Source organism: Ischnura elegans, chromosome 10 (genome assembly GCF_921293095.1).
Source record: "Ischnura elegans chromosome 10, ioIscEleg1.1, whole genome shotgun sequence".
Taxonomy (NCBI): domain Eukaryota; kingdom Metazoa; phylum Arthropoda; class Insecta; order Odonata; family Coenagrionidae; genus Ischnura; species Ischnura elegans.
Window position 1 is genome coordinate 608562 of NC_060255.1, and position 13732 is coordinate 622293.

Genomic DNA, 13732 nt, shown 5'->3' on the forward strand with positions numbered 1-13732 from the left:
TCACTCACGATTTTTCTTAGAAAGCAATAGCATTCTTAAGAATGGCACAGAGCTTGAATAGGCAAACAGGATTTTTCACTGCCTTTAATTTTTGAATTGAGCGCCTCTGTTCCTCGTGTCGTCTTCATCCGTCCCGCATACTTCATCATTCTGACTAATGTGCTCCGGCGAGAGAGCTATTCCAGCCTGTGTTCGTGGCTAATGCACGTATGCTCTCGCGAGCGCGCGCGGGTACATTTCAGCTGTCCATCGCCGCTTCGCAGCCGCGACACCGCCTCTCATCTTGCATCCCAATAACGGCGACACCCATCCTCAAATTCACGACGCGCGACTCGCTTTAAGGTCTTGAATAATGCTTCTTCTTCCGAATGCGGGGGAGCGGTCACGTCCTTTGTGTGTCTACACTCCCCTTGGGTGCGGCCGGGGAAACGAGCATCTGTCCGCACCCAATCTGAAGGTGGAGACATACAAAACAAAAATAGTCAATGGGAATTCTCATGCTAACACTAGAGCAAACAAAAGTCTTAAAGGCCATTCTCGTGATGTGGCGTTTAGGATAGTTAGCATTCTCGAGGATAAGGTTTTCTGTGCCAGCGAGGATAAGTTCACTGTCGTAGGAAGTGTTCTTATGTCATTTTTCCATCTAATGTAAGAACAGCATGTCTGTATGTAGCTCTGAGAATAATTTTCTCACTTCTAGTAAAAATGAAAATACGCTCTCAAAATGTCTTTGAGAAGAGAATTCCAGCCTCGGTGGTGGCGGAGTAATATCCTCACCTTCCAGACAAGAGGTCGCAGATTCGATTCCCGCCAGGATAGTTTTGTTCTTATCCAGGGTATGGTTTTTCATACACATGTAATTGTTAAATTTGTTGAAACCCTCTCTGTATAAAGTCAGTATGTGCTATTATTGGTGGTGTGGGAATAAATAAAAAGAAGTTGATATCGTTGGCACTTAAAGTTTTCCCATTCTACGATATTTATAAAATAAATTTTCCTCATCTTATGCCTCATTCGATGTGTTTTTTTTTCAAAATCGCTAAAGTTACTTATATCTTACTTTTCTTCTCGGTGTTATTTACATTTAATTTCACATTTACTTTTCGGTGTTAGTTATTGGATTTTCGAACATTTCCTTTGGCCTTACTCGTGCCTGAGATGATTTTTCATTATGGTGGTAAGAAAGTGCTCTTGATGCAACCCGCGGTACATTAAAAAACACATCGAATGAGAATAAGGTGAGGCCAAAGGAAAATTAATTTTATAAATATCGTAGAAGGAAAAATGTTACAATTATAGGTGAGTCATATGCATGATTTCTTAGCCTGAAGGTTTCACCCTGGCATTCACAATAACACTGCCTATTTATCTAAAAAATTCGCTTGTTATTGTTCACTAAAAATGCAAAATGCTGAACTGTATTTTTATCACGTAAAATCACTTCAGCAACGTGAATAAATGGCTGAAATACGAATTTTGTTCGGTCGGTATCGCCATTGTCTACTCTTAATTATTCTGTTCTGGTGACCCTCGCCTAATGTAGCAGTTTATTCCTAAAATGTTTCCCTTTACGTTAGGTGCCAATATTAAACTTTAATATGGAGCCCTACTTCTCTTGTAATTGAAGGAAGTCACACGAAAAAAAAAACAAATACTTTTCTTTTCATCGTTGCTCCACGACTTCCTTTGCTCACGAAAGTCATTCTATGTTTGGGTAACCTTCATGTCCTTCTCGCCTCTTGCCCTAATTATAAATACGATAACGTCGAGTAAATGCTACTTTTTATTAGTGAGCCGTGCGAAACGGATTATAAAAATATCCCTGCTGCATACCAATGTCGAGAAAGAACCCACGAATCCGTTTTCATGCCCACGTAATCGCATTTCAGTTTTCGGCCATGGGCTTTAGTTCCCATTATTTCGCCAGGGGGTGCTCGGGGCGTGGCATCAGATTCGGGTTGCCAAGGAGCGACAGTAAAGGAGGGCATATCATAACAATGGGGTGCTTTCCTATCATTTTTTTATTGCCTAAATCGAAAATTATTACTCCTGGAGTATTTATTTCACGCTTTTAGATTTTTTAATGACGATATCTATTTTTCACGATTAAATGAAGAGTGAAAATTTTCAAGCGCACGAAAACGCGACTGGCAAGTATGAATGCCGGGAAAAAACTCCGTGTAACATCGTTCTGGTTCCCACTGCCGCAAGTGAGGTGACCTTGGGGCGAGGCTCTGAGCGCTGATACGACGCAGGCTGCTAGCGGGTCGCGCTTTGCTTAAATAAGGGTTACCACCTTACGAAGAAAACTTTCCGACCTTAGCCAGTTTTAAGAGGTGATTCCCTGAGCCCTGTGCCTCATGCATGCATTGGTAATCTCAGACGATGTAAAACTCCTATCTACTCGTATAGAAACTAGGTCCCTGTGACGTCACGTGGAGTGGCATCGTATGGGTGCCAATCTGGCCTTTTTCAAATGAGGATAAAATTGACCCTAGCGATTCGTCTAAACCGGTATTTCTAAAACTAAATAATTTTTATAATAAGAATACACTAATTGTGGGTAACGAATCGCAATCAATGCCTTTCGTTTTCTTTGTTAAAGGAAGCTACCCTATTACAATGGGCAGGGAAAGCTATAAAAATCTACTTCAGTCCCATACGATTGTATCACCTGCCAGACATCCTTTACCGCTACCTTTTCCCTCCTTTGGTCTGTCCCTCACCTTCACCTCATCCACCCCCACCACGTTTCCACTAAAACCTCGTATCATTAATACCTCGTTCCCATCACCAGCATTTTACGATGGTAAACCAATTCTAAGTTTGGAAACTCTGGTGGAAACCGATTCTCTGATTCGATTGTTTTAGTATCTCCTAAACTGGCAGAGGTTCGTGAGTACTAGCCACTTTTGTATTCGGTACGTAGGGATGGCCGAATTCTGGTAAGATGGAGTTAATCTCATTTCATGTGTACATATTTCTCAGTTCTTTTATGCACTTTACGATTGATGTGGTAACTAGTTTCCATCACCACCCCGGTATACCGACGACATACCGTTTCTATTGTACTCGGAGAAGCTCATTCATGGCATGATTTTGAGCAAGTTTATTCGACTAATAAACACGTAAATTGAATCTATTTGTCCAGGGTGAGGTTGGGTAGGTCTGGAGTGAGATACTAATGGTCCCTAGTAAGCTCCTCGTGAAAGAATTTCTGATGTTAAATCTAATATTTTGCACTACAATCGCATCTACTGTTTACGTCTTTATAGGAATAGCGGGTACAGTTGTGTCATGATATGCGGTTACGGTAAAATGAATCGCGTTTACTGAAAGATGAGGGGACGGATCATAAAGACTATTTCGAAGTCTCAGGAAGGTAGCTATGCATTAATATTGATATTTGTTAAAATAGCTGAGTAATTTCCATAATATGTTATTGATTTCAGATAAAGAAGGATTTGGTTCTTTCCCGGCGAATGCTGTTGATGAAATCTTCTCGGGAAATCAGCCGGGTGATGATGGCCATTGCTGCCAACGTTTCGATGGCCTTCTCTGCCATCGTCTTCAGGGCGAATGATGGACGACGACGACGATTTAAGATAGATTCATACAGTCTAAATGATCCCTTTTTATGGATGACACCATCTTGAATTGAGTCCGAATTTTTTAGCCGTCGATATGGTTGATACGGTTCAGTATACTCCCCTTAGCTAAAATATTCACCAATTTGCAATTTCTGCAGCGGATTTGAGTGTTTTCTTTTCTCAGATTATCTCTAGTAGCAACATGGTGAATATAATGAAACTTTTTGTACTCATTATATTCTTATTTTACTGAGGATTTTTTCCCTTGTTTTCTCCGCTCGTTACGGCCTTGTGCGCGTATGTAGGATTGGGATTGTCTTTGGGACGCATGGAATGACGGAATTATGGTAAGATGGAAATACTCCTAATAAGATGGAATTATACTCCTTTCATATGCGTAAATGGATGAGTCCCTTTACACAAATTACCATTGAGGTAGAAGATCCTATACATGCAGTTTATATTTTGCATACATACCTACTGTTTATATTTAAAGCCAATTCATGACATGATTTTGAATGAGTTTCCCCGTGGCGTGAGATATTAGTGGTCCAGGTTTACGGCTTTGTGCGCGTAAATAGCATAGTGAATAGGATTTTTCCCCGTAATGAGAACTGTAGATGCGGAAGCTTTAATCTTAACTTCGTCTCAGTCAGATGCGAAACACGAGCCTCTGCCCAGATCAAACCCTTAATTTTCTACTTGATACGGGAACGGAAATTACGCTGCTGGGCGCCTTGAATTGTGTGGAGGTCCACAGTGTTATATTATTTCTTTCATTTCTTCTTCATTTTCGCATCCATGAGTTGGGTTCAATCTTTATATCCAATGTAGCCGTCCTTGTTACCTAGGAGACTGTTAACAATTAATATTTTATCATCATGGTGTACATTTTATTTTTCAGCTGTAATTTAGAGTCACTTGTGTCCAATAATCTTTTGTAATGGTGTTCCCTCGTAAAATTCGAAATCACTCAAAGGGAAACTTACAAACATATTACATACCGTATTGATCATCAATATACAAAAGTGGTAAATTGGTGTTTGGTTCATAAACACCGGGATAGCATAACATAAAAAAAACGGATTATCTAAAGTTGTGATTTTCTGAGAAATTTAAATCTCGGGTGTCCTAATATCCTTGAACGGCTCTTTGATGAATTGAATTATTTCTATGGTAACAAGATACTTTTTTCCTTCTTGTTTTTCCACAAAATCCTTTTTAAAACTTCACACCCTTTGATCATGCATTCCATATTCTCGGGGCTGCTCAGAGCATCCTAATATTTACCGACACCTTCATAAATTAATGCAAATCAGTAATATTTGTGGGAAAATTTTGTCCTTGGTTGTACATTATATTCTTTTTCCCACTCCAGCTATCTGATACCTAAGATAGGGAGTATTGAATATTTGCTATAAATCCCGAAATTCATTCCAATTCTGCTTCCCACATTGACTCACACCCCTAAAATAAAACCATCTCCAACGTTGGAATCCTTTGCCTTATAACGAAAAATATGTCCCTAGGAGCTTTTCTAAATCTCAATTCATGTATAAAAATACCACAACGAGCAATATTTATGCTCAGGCTAATTTTTTCTGAGCTTCCCCCGTTTTTCCATCCGGTGGCGACAAAAACTGACATCAAGCGAGGACATTTTCGCGGGGAAAATAAACGTGCCAACTCGGAAATATGAGATGATGAAACGATTCGTTCATTTTTTTTAGTCGGAGCATTCTTGGTGACCCTTGGAAGAAAGGGGAAATTGATTTATCTGCCTCTGAGTTAGTCACTTGATGCCTTTTCAAAAAGTGTTCAGACGACTTATGTATCTATTTATATCGTGTAGAAATCCATCCTGGTACAATTGCGTAGGTTTCCGCGGCGATGATCATGGTGCGTATGGGTTTCCGGGCGCTCCAGCCGCGTTCGTCGGTATTGGGTGACGACGGTTTCGAGAGCCATCCTGCTCCCGTCTTCAGGTCGAAGTGGAGAAGCTTAATTTTCCGCCGAGTTATATAGCGTGGCCCCTGGGCGCTGATTACGTATTTAAAAGCGCATAAAACCGTTTCAGGGTTGACTTGGTGGACATTCGATATATCCAAGGTAAAAACTACAAATGGCAATTTCCACACTTAAATACAGAACTCAACTACTGATCATGGTATCTCACATCGTCACTTCGTCTTTCCAGCTGCTGACCATTACGAGCTATGCTTAAAAAACTTATTCATTCACCCCTACCGACCCTATCTTCCCCTTCACGCCCTTCTCTTTCGCAGCTCAACCGATGCTCTTTGACTCCTAAAGTCCCGACTGTCCACATAAAATAGCTAGCAATAGCTATTGGTGTTTTATATTTTACTTGAAGGATTTTTGTTCGTGTTTCGTAATTAGATGTTTCCTTTGTCAAGTCAGAGATTGCTTGGAGAAAAAGAAAGGTTTTTTCTTTGACTGATATCTTTACTCAGTTGGATTACTGCTATTAGGCGAATTGGGGTTTACATATATTTTTCTTGGAAAGTTAGCTTCCGGTACATATTAATTTTATGTGAAGTGCTTTTCTGGCGTATCGATGATTTTCTAGTACTTGCATCTTTTCCAGCCAGGGTGGCATGAGTTGGCGTACACTTCCCTTATTTGTTAATGATCGGTCTGGAAAATTGCTCTTTTCACATCCCGACAAACATCAAGACCCTATCTTCATCACTCATTTCGTCAATTAGGTTATTTGCGAACAAAGATTTAGTATTTTTATGGAATATTTATACTCGTGGTAATAATGCTAATGTGTATTGATTACTTCATCTTTATACTGTCTTATCTGCCATCGTTTTTTAATACAGCAGAACAAATCATTTTTGTGCCATTTTTGTTTTTCATTCATTTGAATCTTATGCCAGGATTAAGACAGAACGTAGAATGCTATGGGAAGTATGAATGCAATATTTTCACCAATTCTATTTATCTAGGTGACGAATTCATGGTCATTAGATGGCACAATCTATCGGAAACCATGATAGCATTAATGAAATAAAGAAATAAAAACTTTGTAAGGTTCGCTGTTATTTAATTATGGGCAAGACCCGGGTTTCGTAACTTGGTTACATCGTGAGGTGACTGGTATTGCATGCAACTTATATTTATACACAAAGTACACAAATATGTCAGTGAGGACATTTATCAGAAAGGAAAAGGGCTGGTTGAGAGGGCGGGGGTGAGGGTAAAGCACGGAATGGGGGGAGGGGGAATTGGGGAAGGGGCAGCCTTGATTTGGGACAAGGGTGTTTCCTGTGAGGATAGGTATCTGAGCAGCGAGGGGAGAGCGGGGTTAAAGTGGGTGAGGAGACGAGAGCTAAGGAAGGTAGCGGTGTTGGGGAAGAAAAAGAGAATTAGCGGGGTACATTGGGTTTTTCTAAACCATAATAGTCTATGATAGGTCGTTGAGTCCGGCTGCGGATGGTGCTGGTATGGGTTAATGACTTCCTGGAAGGACATGGGTCACTGGGGGAATTTTGGTAGAAGCACTGCGTAGTATTCGTTCTTGAAAATTTTTAACGGCAAACAGGTGAATAGGCACTTGAAAATTTAAAGGTTGTCACTGTAGGAGTTCACTGATGGGGATGGAAAAGGAACAGGAGTGGGAGGGGAGCACTTGTTCGTCGGCAAGGGGGGTGTTGTCCTTTAAATGTTGCATTGTCTCCAACGTTTCCAGGGCATCGAGTCTCCTCCTGTTTTCTTCTGAGTGGAGGATGTCCGGCTTGAAATCACTTTTGTGTTTGCCATCTAATAAATGATTGGCGAAGTTGGATTGCTCTTTTTTCTTCTTGAAACAGTTGTGATGCTCACTTACTCTGATCTTAACACTTTTCTCCGATCTGCTGATGTATTTCATACCACATTCGTCCCACTATAGGCAGTAAATTCCACTTCTTTTCTCTGGTGGGAAACGATCTTTGCAGTTGGGTAACAATGTTTTGAGAGTTGAGGGGGTGTTATATGCAATTCTGTATTTTTCTTTCGGGAAGCAGGAGGTAACAGAATGAGAAATATTTCCTATGAAGGGAATCCTGCAACAATTTTTTGGAGTGTTGATAAGGGAGAGCGAGGACACCATTGATAAGGCCTGTTTCTTCCGCACATTATTGAGGATGTTATCTATTATTGCACCTTCAACACCACGCCGCAGTCTGCATTTCCCGCCCTCCCCTGATTTATCTGCCGCCTCCCGATTCAGGTCCCTTCGGAGCAGCGGGGTCGTGCGCTTGTCTCGCCCCGCTGCCGTGCGGGTGGCAGCACGCATCGCGAATGGACTGTTGATGCTTCCTACACCTCCTCGTAACTACCTCTAAGCCATCTCGCGGCCTCGCTTTGGTCTGGATGATGATGGGTAATCCGCCCAGCATTCTGAGTAATGCGAAGTAAACCCGCGTAACGGAAAGGTATTTTTCATTGAATTATTGCTGGAATGGACTGAAATGTCAAAATCTTTGAGAAATAAACAGGGTGCCTAAGGTGACAGTGTAGTTGAAGTGGCTGAATCCAAGTTTAACTGCAGGAAATTTCGACGTTATTATCAAAACAAGAAATAACAAATCTATATCTACAAGATGCCTCAATAGGCGTCCAGTGGGAGGTTCTGGGACACTGAAAGTCAACTAGTCAGAGAATTGCATGTTTGTATTATATTAATGCCTGAATTCTACCATGCATTTATTTAATTCCTTCGTTACTCGGGAGAAAAACAAAGTCCCTTGCTTGTCCTTTCGGATAAGTATTTTTTATTTATTTTATCGCTTTTTATAATCTGGAAATATGTAGTGCTAATTTTAATGAAGCCTGTCAATGAAGAGTGTCAAGTCATAGCCTGACATTTCTACGTAAGCCCTAAATGAAGTGAAAATTTATTTATTCGACATTAACTTACCGCCACGAATAAAAAATCATAGATCCTTATTGTCGAAGAACGATTGAGGATAGATCAATAGTTTTTCTCGAGTATTTCAGATGTACCCCTTGCCAATAAGCCAATTATGCTTCTAATCTATCCTTACACAGAGAACGGAATAAAGTTCCTGGACTAGTTAGAGAAGCGCAAGCCATCATATGAATTGCCGCAGTCACTGAACTAGCGTTTCCACCACGATGCGTCAGTCAACCCGGGTTACATCGGTTGTCACCATAGAGCATCTGGAGAGGGCGTTAGGTGAAAAAAGTGAAGCCAGCAGAAACCTGTTTACCCGATGCGCTTTTGTTCGTCCGCCATATTCCTTTACCCCGCTCGCTCGTTTTCTCATAAAGGTACGTGTTAAGAAAATCACCTAATTTTCAGTAATCCGATGCTGCTGAAGCATTCTGAACGTATGCTGATATTCTAGAATTCATCTTAATACTGATATATTATTTTCTCCGTTAAAAAGTGAGTATTTAACCTTGAAAACGACATTTTTATTCAACCTTCGCAGATGGTTTGCTGCGCGGCTAACGGGTGCAGTAATTGCCCCGATAAAAGGATACCAGGAATTACATTCCACCGGTAAGTTGCAAAATAGTCAATTATTAGTAATATCTGTAGCATTTGCTTGAAGTGCATGGTGAACCTTGTTAATTGTCTATGTATGTGCCACGTGCAGCAGGTGGACTCCTGTGCGGCAGTTTACAGGTTAATTGCTACTTAATACTTATCAGTGCTAAAATTATATTATTCTATGTTGGATTTTGTCATGAGCGATAATGCTTATCATAATGAAGTAAGAAATTTAAAAAAATATCAGTTCGTTTTTGGAACTCTTTTCATCTCTGCCTACTTTCGCTGGTGAACATTTTGGTGTATTGACATAATGGTAAAAAAGGTACCAATTCGCTGTGCAAGTTGTGAGATGTGAGTGAATACTGTGCATCATTGAACACTTAGTGTTCAGATATTAGGTCTATTTAGAGCGGAGATACGCATGGCACTCTAAGGCACCAAAATTCGACGTCTGTTAAAAACATAACATATGTTCAGGTGGTTCTCAACCAAGCATTGGCAAATTTATTTTGGTTTCCACAAATTGTGGAAATAAGATCTAAAATGCAAAATTAATAAGTTATTATACTGGCCTTACAATTGCGTCTCATGTTTTGATAGGAATGCCAGGCAATATTACAATTATCGACAGAAAAGTTATTATGATCATTAGCGATGACCAGTAGCATCACTTACTCAGCAGCAAAAGAGCATGAAATTCTTCCTCTGTTGATAGGTTTATATACACCTTAATTGATCTCATTGAGAAATAAAATGCTCAGTCTTAAAAACATCGCTGTGAAAGCATCATTTGACAGTATTATTGAATCTTGACCACTTAACATGCCCTGAATGTGTTTTGTCTTGTTCCATAGCCCATTCATGTCCCCATATCTCTTAGAAAGTGGAGGCCACATGTTGTAATTAGTTTTTGCTGCTAGTTACTGCAATGTTTGGTTAATATCATTTTTCATTTAGCTCTTGTTCATCTTTTTTTGCTCGTAGGTGTTGTTTATATTTGTTTTTGTGGTAACAACTTTGACTGGAGGCTGACCAAATGATATCAACATGAAGTCTAAAATGAACTGTATTATGGATTTGAAACGACTTCTTTTTAATTGATGGTATTCTTTTCCTATCGGTAAGTTTATTTCTGTTTAGATAATATTATCAGCCATGCTCGGATTCCTTTTTAAGAGGTAATTTCTTTTCAGAGTGTTTCCTGCACACATTCAGCTGGTTAAACATGTGTTGCTGCATTGGATGTTTAACCACAGGGATATGTGCTGCATGTTCCATGACTAAGCTGAATCATAATTACCTGGCTTTCATCTCCTTGAAGGGTGTCTGTAACTGGAGGCTGACCTAATGATATCTACATGAAGTCTAAAATGAACTGTATTCTGGATTCGAAACGACTTCTTTTTAATTGATGGCATTCTTTTCCTATCGGTAAGTTTATTTCTGTTTAGATAATATTATCAGGCATGCTCGGATTCCTTTTTAAGAGGTAATTTCTTTTCAGAGTGTTTTCTTCATTCATTCAGCTGGTTAAACATGTGTTGCTGCATTGGATGTTGAACCACAGGGATATGTGCTGCATGTTCCATGACTAAGCTGAATCATAATTACCTGGCTTTCATCTCCTTGAAGGGTGTCTGTAACTGGAGGCTGACCTAATGATATCTACATGAAGTCTAAAATGAACTGTATTCTGGATTCGAAACGACTTCTTTTTAATTGATGGCATTCTTTTCCTATCGGTAAGGTAATTTTTATTTACATAATATTCACAGCCATTTTTCGTGTTGTGTTCAAGAGTTACTTACTTTTCAGGAATGTTTTTGGAGTCCATTCTACTTGGTGTAATGCTATGTTGGATTTTGTACCTGAGGAATGTTTATGGCACGCTCCACACCGATGTGAAACATGAGATATAAACTCTATTCTGGATTTGAGATCACTTCTTAAGAAATGGGGGTGTCACTTCGTATTGGTAAGTTTTCCATTTGCTTTGATAATATTCACAGAAATTCCGAGTTCCAGTTTAAAAGTTACATACTTTTCAGAAATGTGATCGTCTTCAACGTGCTTGGAGTGATGCTGTGTTAAATTAAGTTCCTTAAGAATTTCTATGTTTACGAGAATATGTATGACATATTCCGCTTGGATGTTGAGTATGAAATATGAAATGATGGGGGTCACTAAGTGAGGGAATGACATTATGCTGTACTTGAACTGTAGTCTGGATTTGAAATCACGTCTTAAAAATTGATGGCATCTCTTTCTGGTGGTAAGTGTTTCATTTTGTTAAAATAATATTCACAGCCATTGTTAGAGTACTGTTCAAGAGTTACTTACTTTTCAGGAATGTTTTTGAGTCCATTCTACTTGGTGTAATGCTATGTTGGATTTTTTACCTGAGGAATGGTTATGGCACGTTCCACGCTGATGTGGAACATTAGATATAAACTGTATTCTGGATTTGAGATCACTTCTTAAGAAATGGGAGTGTCACTTCCTATTGGTAAGTTTTCCATTTGTTTTGATAATATTCTCAGCCATTTTTCAGCTGATATTCTTCTTCAAAATTTACTACCTTTTCAGAAATGGCTGGAAGTCATCCTGCTGCTTGTAATGCTGTGTTGGATATTGTACGTGAGGAACATTTATCATGTGTTCCATAACGGTCTTGTGTCAGATATATGAATGATTTGTCATCGTATTGAAAAATATGTAAAGGATAATAGCCAGATATCACCTGAAGATCAATAAAAACAAGACTAAGAAGCTAGTATTCAGTGGAGCAGAGGAGACTAAGACGAACATTAACCCATAAAAGCATAAGCTAGAATGGGTGAAAGAGTTTCCTTACCTGGGAAACCCAATTATCAAGGATGGACAATGCAGGATGTAAATAGTCAGTAGATTAGCTCATTGAAAGAAGGCTTTCTGCAAAAAGGAAGGTCAGATGGGAGGGAAGAAGGGCAGAGGAAGGCCCCGAATTAATGAGCGAAATGTGACAGGTTATAAGGGATGTGAAAGAGAAGAAATCCATTGCTGTGAAAAGGTTAGCGGACAGGAGAGAGGAATGGAGAGCTGTGTTAAACCAATCTTAGCATTGGTGGCTAATGATGATGATGAATGAGTGATTAAGATTGACTTGAGGTCTTTGCTGAATTGCAATATTTGTTCGAAATATCCTATTCATGGTGAAAATGTTTTTTTCCAATAGGTTAGGTTTTTTACCAGCAAAAATTCACTGCCTATATTAAATGACTCTAAATTTTCTTTGTTTTCCAGAAATGTTACTGTTTTATGCTACCTTGAAAGTTAAGATTGTTTGATGAGTGATGGAAGTGCATCTACAAAACATTCCATGAAAGTACTTTGGATGTATGTTAGGTTTCCTTTTCCTAATGGTGAGAAGCATTAATATGGAGGACATGATTGGAAATGCCTATTTTATATGAAATTCAATCACCAATCCTGCTGTTTGGTAAGTGGTTAATTTTAAGACGTGAGTTAGCTTGAATAGTCAGAAAGCATACTATAGTGGTCAGTAAACGATGGAATATTTTATTATTATTGTAGTTATTTAATGAAATTATAAATGCAGATATTTTGGTAAATGATGAAATGTATTTGTCAAGGACTGATAGTGTTGTGGAATGGTGATTTCATATTGTTCTGTTTTATAGTTTCCCAGTGGACCTTTAACTTTTTAACGGAATTCTTGAATTACTGCATTTCAGCTCCTTAGCAGAGGAGGGGGGGGGGAAGTTCAGCAGAAAGACAGTGCTAGTAGGAAGATCACCCTCTCGACATAAGAATTATTTTGCAGAAAGTTGTATGCAAATTGTAATTGATCATTCATTGTTCTACTGATGAAATAGAAACTTAAGTGATAGCATTTTTCATAAACATCCAGAGGTTTACCTTATTGGTGATACTAAGAATTTGATATATCACACAGACTCTGTCCATAGAAATTGTCAAATATATCCTATTTAGGTGTAATACAGCTGAATTGTTTATACATATTTTTCATTGCAGGTTCAGCTAATCCAGTAACCAATGTAATTGAGGGTGTATGAACATACAGAAATTGGAAATAATCCTGGGTGTGTGGCAGCCTCATCGTGTATTCATAGTTCTCTTGTTAATCTGAATACATTATAATGGAATGTTACATCATGTCTGCCTAAGATTTATTGTTAATTTGGTTACTTTGTATGAATTGTATAAGTAATCAGTTTGAATAACATTGTTAAGTCATTCTGGAAATCTGAAAATGTAACATTTAATGGGTGTGTACATTATATAAGTTGGAAAATTGCAATAGTTTTCTTTTTTTAATACCTCCTTCAAAGATATCATTTAATACAGCTGTCATCCACGGTGCATGTTCGTCTGATTTTGGGGAAGGAAAATAATTTCTGATTTGTCAGCACTTGAAATTCACCAGACCCATCCTCAATTTCTTCAAATACTACTGTTTTGATAGCAGTTTACTCGGAATTGTAAGCAAAATCTCTTTCGATATTGTCTCTTAGCCGATATTTTACTTACCTAATGCGCAAATTTGTCCTTTGATGAGGAAGCCCTTTCCATTTAATGGCCACGAGGT

At 38.9% G+C, this 13732-nt stretch overlaps 1 long non-coding RNA gene across 6 annotated transcripts in view; it reads left to right on the plus strand.

The window, feature by feature from the left end:
- Positions 1-13432, plus strand: part of LOC124167056 — a 69931-nt gene extending 56499 nt beyond the window's left edge. The window contains exons 1-11 of one of the 6 annotated variants that reach the window (XR_006866596.1): positions 8854-8894; positions 9059-9129; positions 10108-10243; positions 10317-10554; positions 10628-10865; positions 10939-11098; positions 11172-11395; positions 11471-11629; positions 11710-12172; positions 12406-12601; positions 12858-13432. This is a non-coding gene — a long non-coding RNA (uncharacterized LOC124167056). Of the gene's footprint in view, positions 1-8853; positions 8895-9058; positions 9130-10107; positions 10244-10316; positions 10555-10627; positions 10866-10938; positions 11099-11171; positions 11396-11470; positions 11630-11709; positions 12173-12405 lie in introns of those variants that run through there. The other 5 variants (XR_006866593.1, XR_006866597.1, XR_006866595.1 and 2 more) reach the window with 5 other exon arrangements.
- Positions 13433-13732: the final 300 nt, after the last annotated feature.